The following is a 9667-nucleotide window of genomic DNA, read 5'->3' on the forward strand; positions in this document are numbered from 1 at the left end:
AGAGATGGGCAGCCCTCTCAGAGGAAAAAGCACTGGGGAAGAATGGATGCCTTACAATTTTTGTGGATCTGGGGCCCATTTAGCTTTAATCCACCACTGAGAGCAAACACAAAGGATTGATGTCACAGCCACTGATAGTAATAGCTATAGATTGGATTGTGGCTGGGACCTGTAATTCCCTCATTACTTACTGGCACAGGCATCAACTCTGCATTGACTTTTCCAGTTAAGGCAGCCTGAAGTCCTACTGTGACATGCTGCTAAAGGAAGGTTTGATTTTGCTACAATTCTTCTTCCCCCCCACCCAAGAGATCCTTCTGGAAGAGGTAAGTGTGGCAGGGTGTCCTTCCAGGGGTGGCTATGAAGCCTCGGGAGTACCTGCAGCCCTCACTTTCTGGGCAATCACCCCTTCACTCACCCACCATGCCTTGATGTCTTACTTTGGAATCGGGTAGTTTGCCCCAGGGCTTCTCAAATTGATTTCTCAAAATGGCCACCAGGTACCCACAGTCACTGCCTTATGGGCTAATCGCATGGCTCCATTCCTCTCTTACACCATGCCTCATGCCTCACAGATGGCATTCTAATTGATGTTCTTTATCACTTAGCCCCTCCTCTGGGGTTTCTGGACCCACTCTGGTCCCACACTCTCAGCCCCTCAATAGGTTCCTGAACCCTTGCTGGTCCCACACTCTCAGACCCTCAAACTGAGCTCTGGACCCCTTCCTGGGTCCCGAGAAACCTCCTTCTCCCCTTAGTTCTTTGCAAAACTTCCAGACTACTTTAGGTATTATCCTCCATGTTGATCTTCTGGAGCTATAGCCATCCTGCCAAGGTGGTGTTCTCCCAGCAAGCTCCAAGAAGCTACTGCCAGATTCTCTCAGGGCCTGGGCTTATACTTGATCTAAGCTCAGCCCTCCTCCTGAGTCAGGTGACTCTATCAGACTTAGTCTCACCTGTGGATCCCTGGGTCAGCTGATTCCCAATTACCCCAGGCCTGAACCTGCCAGTGGCTTTGTAGGCTGCCTGACCTATTAAAGTAGCAGGCACCTCAAGAGCCCTGAGGCCTGCCACAGTAAGGAAGCTAGGGGAGAAGCAACCAAAACACCAGTGATCCTTTGCAGGCCCATCTGAAATGCAGTGCTGCAGATGGGCTGGCCACAATTACTGTGTATACTGGGGTGAATGGGACTCCATAGAAGGAAGGTACTTGCAGTGGTGGAAGAAAACAAGATCATGCCCTTCTGATTATTTTTCTCCCTTCTTTTACAAAGTTATCCTAGAGGCAGGTTATATTAGTGAAGGGGTAGAATTAAAGTAGCTGAGTATACAACTGCATTTCTGTTTCTCCATAACTACTTTACACTGCTCTGGCCATCAGTTAAATGGAGATGATAATGCTTGTTCACTCAGGTGGTTTGAAAATTAAATTAGTTGCTATTAGATCAGCTCTCTGAAGATGTATTCAAAGTACTAAGTGCTAAATATTATTAGATGGATGTTAGCTATTGGGCCCTGGAGAAATCTTGTAGCTTTGTACTGTTGCTTAAACCCTAGGAAGTCTTGCTCCTTGCATGCTTGAATATATATCTACACTTCTCCCACATTTTTTTGTGCATAGTACTTTGATTAGGAATATTAGCTTCCATATACAAAACCCAGAATTAAGCTCTAAAAGGCCAACCTGTGACCTACTCTGAATATGTTTTTCTGAGTTCTTTACCATTAACAGTAGAAGTTTTAAAAAGCCATCTTTGGCCTCTCTTCAGTACACTAGAGCAGGGATGGGCAAAATGGTGGATCCAGTTGGCAGTCAGATTCCATTTCCCAGCAGCCTCTGCCTGCATTGCTTCAGCTAGTTTCCATGGAGACCCCAGTAGCAGTGATACTCTGATAGCATAGGGCCAGGTTTTCCATGGGACCAGCCCCAGCAGCGCTAGCAAAGGCATGTGACTGGGCGGAGAGCTGCTCTGGGGTGTGCGGGAAGCAGATCACAGCTCTGCCCCAGCTCCAGACAATGCTGTCACCTGCACAAGATCTCAAGCCATAGAGCAGCTCCCTGCCACCTGTGCACCCTGCCAGCACTGCTGGGGCCAGCTTCCATAGAAACCCTGGCCCTCTGCCGTCATGGTGCCACTACTCCTGGGGTCTCCATGGAAATCAGCCACAGAGATGTGGCAGAGTCTTCTGGGAAATGGACTCCAGCATGGGCCCAATCCAGCCAGCAGGCCAGACTTTGCCTGCCCCTGCACTAGTCTTCACATGTCTAGGGATGCATTTTAACAAAGTACTGCGTAAGTAGAGCATCCTCAAAAAGTATTCTACCAATGCACTCACACATTTTTTACACTATGCACTTCCCTTGGGTTTTGAAAGAGTATAATTAAAATGTGCCTTTCAAATTTTATATTAATTCTTTCAAATTGGAATCTTCAAATTCTACTTAGTTTACATTGCTTTAAGTTTGGAGGATCTCCAAATCCAAGAACTTGCTCTAAACTGAAACTTGTAGGATAGAAAGCAAAATTTGGCTTGCAGCTTTTTTAATGCCCTCTACTAGTACATTCATAGAATCAAAGAAAGTTAGGGCTGGAAGGGACCACAGGAAGTCATCTAGTCCAACCCCCCTGCTCAAAATAAAATCATTCCCAATTAGATCATCCCAGCCAAAGCTTTGTCTAGCCAGGTTTTATAAACCACCAAAGATAGAGCTTTCACCACCTCTCTAGGTAACATGCTCCAGTGTTCTACTACCCTCCTAGTGAGAAAATTCTTCCTAATAACTAACCTAAACTCCCCTGCTGCAAATTGCAACCATTGCTCCTTGTTCTGTCATCTGCCACCACTAAGAACAGTCTGGCTCCATTCTCTTTCAAACCCCACTTCAGGTAGTTGAAGGCTATATTAAGTCCCCTCTTAGTCTTCTCTTCTCTAGACTAAATAAGGCCAGTTCCCTCAGTCTTTCCTCATAAGTCATGTCCTCTGGCCCCTCATCATTTTTGTTGCCCTCTGCTGGACTCTTTCCAATTTGTCCACATTCTTTCTGTAGTGGGGGCCCCAAAACTGAACACAGTACTCCAGATGTGGCCTCACCAGTTCTGAATAAAGAGGAATAATCACTTCCCTTCACCTACTGGCAACGCACTTACCAATGCATCCCAGTACATTGTTGGCCTTCTTGGCAACAGGGGTACACTGCTGGCTTATATTCAATGGATTGTCCACTGTAACCCCCAGGTCCTTTTCTGAAGAGCTGCTGTCCAGTCAGTCATCCCCCAGACTGTACTGGTGCATGGGATTGTTCTGTCCTAAGTGCAGGACTTTGCGTTTGTCCTTGTTGAACCTCATGAGATTCCTTTTGGCTCAATCCTCCAATTTGTCTAGGTCACTGAATCTTAGCCCTACTACTCCCCCTAGCTTGGTGTCATCTGAAAACATGCTGAGTGTACCCTCTGTGCCATCTTCCAGGTCATTGATGAAGACATTAAACAAAACCAGCTCCAGGACTGACCCCTGGAGGACTCCATTTGATATCAGCTGCCAGCCAGACATTGATTACTACTCTCTGAACCCGATGCTTTAGCCAGTTTTCTATCCACCTTACATTCCATTCATCCATACTTCCTTAGCTTGCCTGGAAGAATGTTGTGGGAGGCCATATCAAAAGCCTTGCTAAAAATCAAGATACACAACATCCAATGGTCTCCCCACATCCACAGATCCAGTCACTTCATCATAGAAGGCAATCAAGTTGGTCAGGCATGACTTACCCCTGTTGAATCCATGCTCTCTGTTCCTAATCACCCTTTTCTCCTCCAAGTGCTTAGAAATAGATTCCTTCAGGATCTGCTGCATGATTTTTCCAGGGACTGAGTTGAGTTTGAATGGTCTATAGTTCCCTGGATCTTCCTTGTTCCCTTTCTTAAAGATGGGCACTATGTTTGCCTTTTTCCAATCATCTGGGATCTCTCCTGATCACCATGAGTTTTCAAAGATGATGGCCAATGGCTCTGCAATTGCATCAGCCAGCTCCCTTAGCACCCTCTGGTGCATCTTATCCAGCCCTATGGAGTTTTATACTTCCATCTATTCTAAACAGTCCCTAACCTATTATTTCACCACTGAGGGCTGCCCAGTTCAACAGTCTGGGAGCTGACCTTGCCTGTGAAGACTGAGGTGAAAAAGGAATTGAGCACTTCAGCCTTTTCTGCATCCTCTGTCTGCCTCCCCCAGCCAGTAAGGGACCCACCCTTTGTCTGATCCTCCTCTTGCTACCAACATACTTGTAGTATACTGCTACCTTCTTGTTACCCTTCATATCCCTTGCTAACTGCAACGGTGCTTTGGCAGGTTCCACTTTTTATATGCTTCCTTTTTTTGTTATTTAGTTTATTGAAGAGTTCCCTGATAAGCCAAGCTGGCCTTCTGCCATAGTTGCTAGTCTTCCTGCACATCAGGATGATTTGTTTCTGCACTCTCAGTAAGGCTTCTTTGAAGTACAGCCAGCTCTCCTGGACTCCTCTCCACCTCAATCTAGCTTCCCAGGGGATCCTGCCTATGAGTTTCCTGAATAAGTCAAAGTCTGATTTTCTGAAGTCCAGGGTCCTAACTCTGCTTCTCTCCATCCTTTCTTTCCTCAGAAACTTGACCTCAAAATTCATTTATACTATTTATAGATATAGGAAATTGCTTGGGTTTTTTAATGAGAAGCTAGGTGCATCTGTTTTAGGAAGAAAAAGAAAGCACAGAAAACTGTTAACAGCAAAATCTCTGCCTTGCTTTGTAGCAGGAATCTCCAACTGAAGGCTAAATTGTGACCCCCAGGTTCTCCTTGCCACCCCCCTACCATCACTTCAGCCAGAAGTTGCATAGCTCCCCTTTCTTTCTCCAGTTTACACTAGTTGACCACACCCAGGGGATGTGGCTGTGCAGCATTGTGTGGGGAGTTGAGAATGAACTTGGGTGATGGTAGGGCTGGGCACCATATACAGATGTGGTGCAATGGTGGTAGAGGCTCCCACAGATGCAGTACGGGAGCAGGCAAAGATGCACAGTGGGCCTGTGGCTTGCCCTGGTGTAACCCATAGAAGTGTGACCCTCACTGTTGCAGCCCACACTGCATTTGGCCCCCAGTCACTTAGAACTTGAACAGTCCTACTTTATAGACATAATGTATGCATATGGAGTTTACTATAATGTATCAAATGTTTAAAAAATCTTTCTTACGTGGCATTAATGACCATCCTTGTTGGCAAAGAATAGGTTCAGAATGACTATATGCCCCAGAGACTTATCACTCATCCAGTATAAACTGGTGCCACTTCACTGAAGCAACTGGAGCTAGGTTAATTTGAACAGCATTAGATCTAGGATGGTTCTCATAATTTGGGGTTGAGACATATTGATAGAGTTTCACTGAGAAGTTGCCAATGAGTGAGCTGTGTGGATAAAGAGGACGATTTCATTTTCCAGAGCTGTAAATCTGACTTCTCTCAGCAACCAGTACATTTCTATTAGAGCACATTTTTAGACTTCTTGCTTGATCTATGTAATTATTTTTCAAAAAATATGTATAACAGTACAATCTTTTTTGTAACACAGTAGTTTCAGTGATGATACTGCTATAGTCATTGGTAATCCCTCTCCCTCACAGTTGAGGATAATTGTTTTCCATGATTGCTTTATCTGTGGGTCTGAACATGGTTGATGAGGCCAATTCAGGATCAACAGACTCTGTTGCAACTCAGGCATGTGTTTCCATGCAGGTCGGTGACTCCAGATTCTTGATAGGTCCATGACATGCTGCTTCTGTTCATTGGTTACATGTAAGGGGTGCACACAGGTGTACGTGCACCCCCTGAGATTGGCGGTGCAGCCCCTGAAAGAAGTGCCAGTGATGCTGCCAGTTGCACCTGCAAGTGATCACTGCTCACCACCCTCTGCCCTCGCTGCTGACACCACCAGCAGTGTCTGCGGGTGATCACTGACCATCAGTTGGTGTTTGCCACCCCCCCCCCCCCCCCCTGCCCCCACTGCAGCTACCTGCAAGAACTTCCGACACACCGCTGCCACCACCTGTGGGTGGTCACCATGCCCCCCCAGCCTCCAGGGGCATGTGTCATTCATTCTTCTGCTGTTCTCACTTTTCCATCTCTTGTTGTTGTAAGGTTTCAAAATATTGTAATCCTTGCACCAAACCCTTCCTCCATTTGGGGCAGTTCTGGGTGATAATCTCTCACAAAGTGATGTCCATGTTTCATTTTTTTCAAGTTGGCCTTGAGGACATCCTTGAACACACTTTCTCTGCCCTCCTCTTGAGCATAAACCATGGCTGACCTGGGAGAATAAAGCTTGCTTTGGTGGAGTCAGACATCTGTATGATGTGGCCAGCCCAGCAAAGTTGATGTCAGACATAGGCGACTGGTAGGGGGTGCACAGGGATGCATGTGCCACCCCCCCGATGGGGATGGTGCCCCCCATGATGGCTAACACTAATGCTGTTAGTAGGGCTGGTGCCCCCCTCCCCAACAGGGCCACTGCTGTTGGTGGCTTCTGCAGGTGCCCCCTGAGATTCAGAAGGTACCAGTCACTCATGATGTCAGACAATTATTGCCTCAATCCTCATGCTGTTTGCTTAGGTGCTGCATGTGTCTTCCCACTGAATTCAAAAGATCTTCCTCAGGTAGCACTGATAGTACTTCTCCAGTGATTTGCAGTGTCTCTTGTATGTTGTCCATGTCTCAGCTCAATACAAGTAAGGTGGGGATCATGACTGCTTGATAAATCATGACCTTGGTTTTGGACCTGATGTTGCACTCTTTGAACACTCATTTCCTCAGGTGTCTGAAGGCTGCACTTGCCCTTCTAAGGCAATGATGAATTTCTTCACTGATGTCAGCCTTCTGTGAGAGATGGCTTCCAAGGTTCAGGAAATACTCAATGTTCTCCAGATTCTCTGAATTACTAGATCTGGATACTGCTTAGTAAGAGATTGTTGATAGAGGACCTTAGTCTTCTGAATATTAAGCATCAAAGTCCCATTTTCTTATATGACTCAGTAAAGACGTTGATGATTCCCTTAAGGTCTGCTTCTGAGTAAGCACACACTACAGCATCATCAGCATACTGGAAATCAATGATTGAGGGTGGGATGGTATTGGTTTTGACTCATTTGAGATTAAACAGTTTACCATTTATTTGGTAGATTAGCTCCACTCTGACTGGAAGCTTGTTGGTAGTCACACATAGCATCACAGTAAGGAACATTAAGAAGAATGTTGGTGCAATGATGCAGCCTTGCTTAACTCCTCAAAGGGATCTGTGATAAATCCATTACTGAGAATCACAGCTCACATACCTTCATGGAGAAGGCAAAAAATGGTGGCACATTTTGGTGGGCATCAGAAGGATTCTCTACAGCACTTCTCAGTTGACAGAGATGAAGCCTTTTGTGAGGTCAACAACAGCCATGTAGAGAGGTTTATGTTGTTCCTGGCATTTTTCCTGCAGCTGACAAGCAATGAAGATCATATTAGTTGTGTCTCCTGATGCTGTAGCACACTGAGATTCTGAGAGGAGCTCTCCAGCAAGTGGAAGGAGACAGTTCAGAAGGATTCTACATAAAATCATAGAACTGGAAACGACCTGTAAGACCATCAAGTCCAGTCCCCTGCCATGGGCAGGAAGTTATTAGACTCAGATAAGCTCAAGCAGGTGCCTGTCCAGCCTCCTCTTGAACACCTCCAAGGATGATGACTGCATCACCTCTACTGGGAGTGTGTTCCAGATTCTGGAAACCCTTACAGAGAAGAAGTTCTTCCTTATATCTGGCCTGAATTTACTCTCAATAAGCTTATGTCCATTGGTCCTTGTCCTCCCTTGAGGTGCCTTCCTAAAGAGCTGCTCACCTAGATCTTGGTGTTCACACCAATGTACTTGCAGGCAGCTATCAAGTCACCTTTCAGCCTTCTCTTACTCAGACTGAACAGGCCCAATTCCTAGAGTCTATCCTTATAGGGCCTATCCTCCATGCCCTTGCCCATGCAGGTGGCCTTGCTTTGTACCCTCTCAAGTTTATCCATGCCCTTCTTGAAGTGTGGTGCCCATAATGGGACACAGTATTCCAGCTGAGGCCTCACCAGTCCCTGATAGAGAGGGAGGAGCATTTCCCTGAATCTATTGGACACACAATGGCTGATGCACGTCAGAGTTATATTTGCTTTCCAGGTGACCTCATCACACTGGTGGCTCATATTCATCTTCCAGTAGATTACAACCCCCAGGTCTCGTTCAGATGCTTGGCCAGCCAGTGGACCACCACCCATCATGTAGTTGTGGTGAGGGTTCTTCCTATCCAGATGAAGAACTTTGTATTCATCCCTGTTAAACCTCATCTGATTCCATGTTGCCCATGAGTCCAGTCTGTTCAGGTCATTCTGGAACCTGACCCTATCTTCTAGTATGCCAACATCTCCCCACAGCTTGGTCTCATCTGCAAAATTAATAATTGCACTTTCCACCCCCTCATGCAAGTTGCTAATGAATATATTAAAGAACACGGGTCCAAGCATCGATCCCTGGAGGACACCACTGACGATATTCTTGCAATGATCTTTCCTGTGATGGACAGCAAGACAATCGCTCTGTAATTTTCACAGCTGAACTTCTCTTCTTTGTTGAAGATTGTCACAATCATGGTATCCCTAAGGTCATCTGGGATTTCCTCATCATTCCTTATCTTTAAGGTGAGTGCAGGGACTTAAGATATGAGCTCCACTTCCCCGCCCCCATGCCTCTTGAGGATTTCAGCAGGGATTCCATCAGCTCCAGATGCCTTCTTGTTTAGGGTGACCAAACTTCCAGTTCCAAAAAAGAGGACACCGGGGGGGGAGGGAGTGAAGAGGGGGGGACATGTCGCTCTCAACCCACAGCTCCCTGGCCCAGCAAGTGCCCCTCACTCCTAACCTGCAGCCCCCCCCCCCCCCCCCCCCCCTGACCCTCAACCCCCTGGCCCTGCCAGTGCCCCTCACTCCTGAAGCATAGTCCCTCAACTCTCAGGCTATGCTGGTGCCCATCAGTCCCAACCCACAGCCCCCCATCCCTGCTGCTGACCCATACACCTGACATGCAGACCCCTGCGTAGCAAAACCCCCAGTTTTTCTTTTTTTTTTTTTATTGCATTCGTTCCCCTTCCCCAACCATTTCTGACTTTTTCTCTCCCTCTCTATTCCCTATAGATAAGTATAAGTAAGCTAAGATGTAGGATCAGCTTTAAACATTTTTATTTTGGTAGCAAGTTTTTGGTTTTGGATATCCACTGTTTTATATTGTATTATTATTAGGTTTGTATTGATTTTTACTGTTGTATATTGTATTATTATCATTTTCATATTGATTTTTATTGGATATTTTGTAGTTTAGGCTTGTATTTGTAAGTGAACCAAAGTAATGTCAAGTTTCCATTTTGTATGTCATGTCTCCATCTTGTGTCCTCTGCCCGGGCATCCCCTGTGTTGCAACTGTATGAGTCACATACCCCTCCCATGTAAATTGGTTCCCAGATGAATGAAAGTGATTGGGAATGATTGAAATACAATGGTAGCAGGCCTCTACAGAATGGCCTGTAATGACTGCGCCATCACCTCGCATTGATTCATCCAGGAACCAC

Source organism: Alligator sinensis, unplaced genomic scaffold (assembly GCF_000455745.1).
Source record: "Alligator sinensis unplaced genomic scaffold, ASM45574v1 scaffold187_1, whole genome shotgun sequence".
In the NCBI taxonomy this organism is placed as follows: Eukaryota; Metazoa; Chordata; order Crocodylia; family Alligatoridae; genus Alligator; species Alligator sinensis.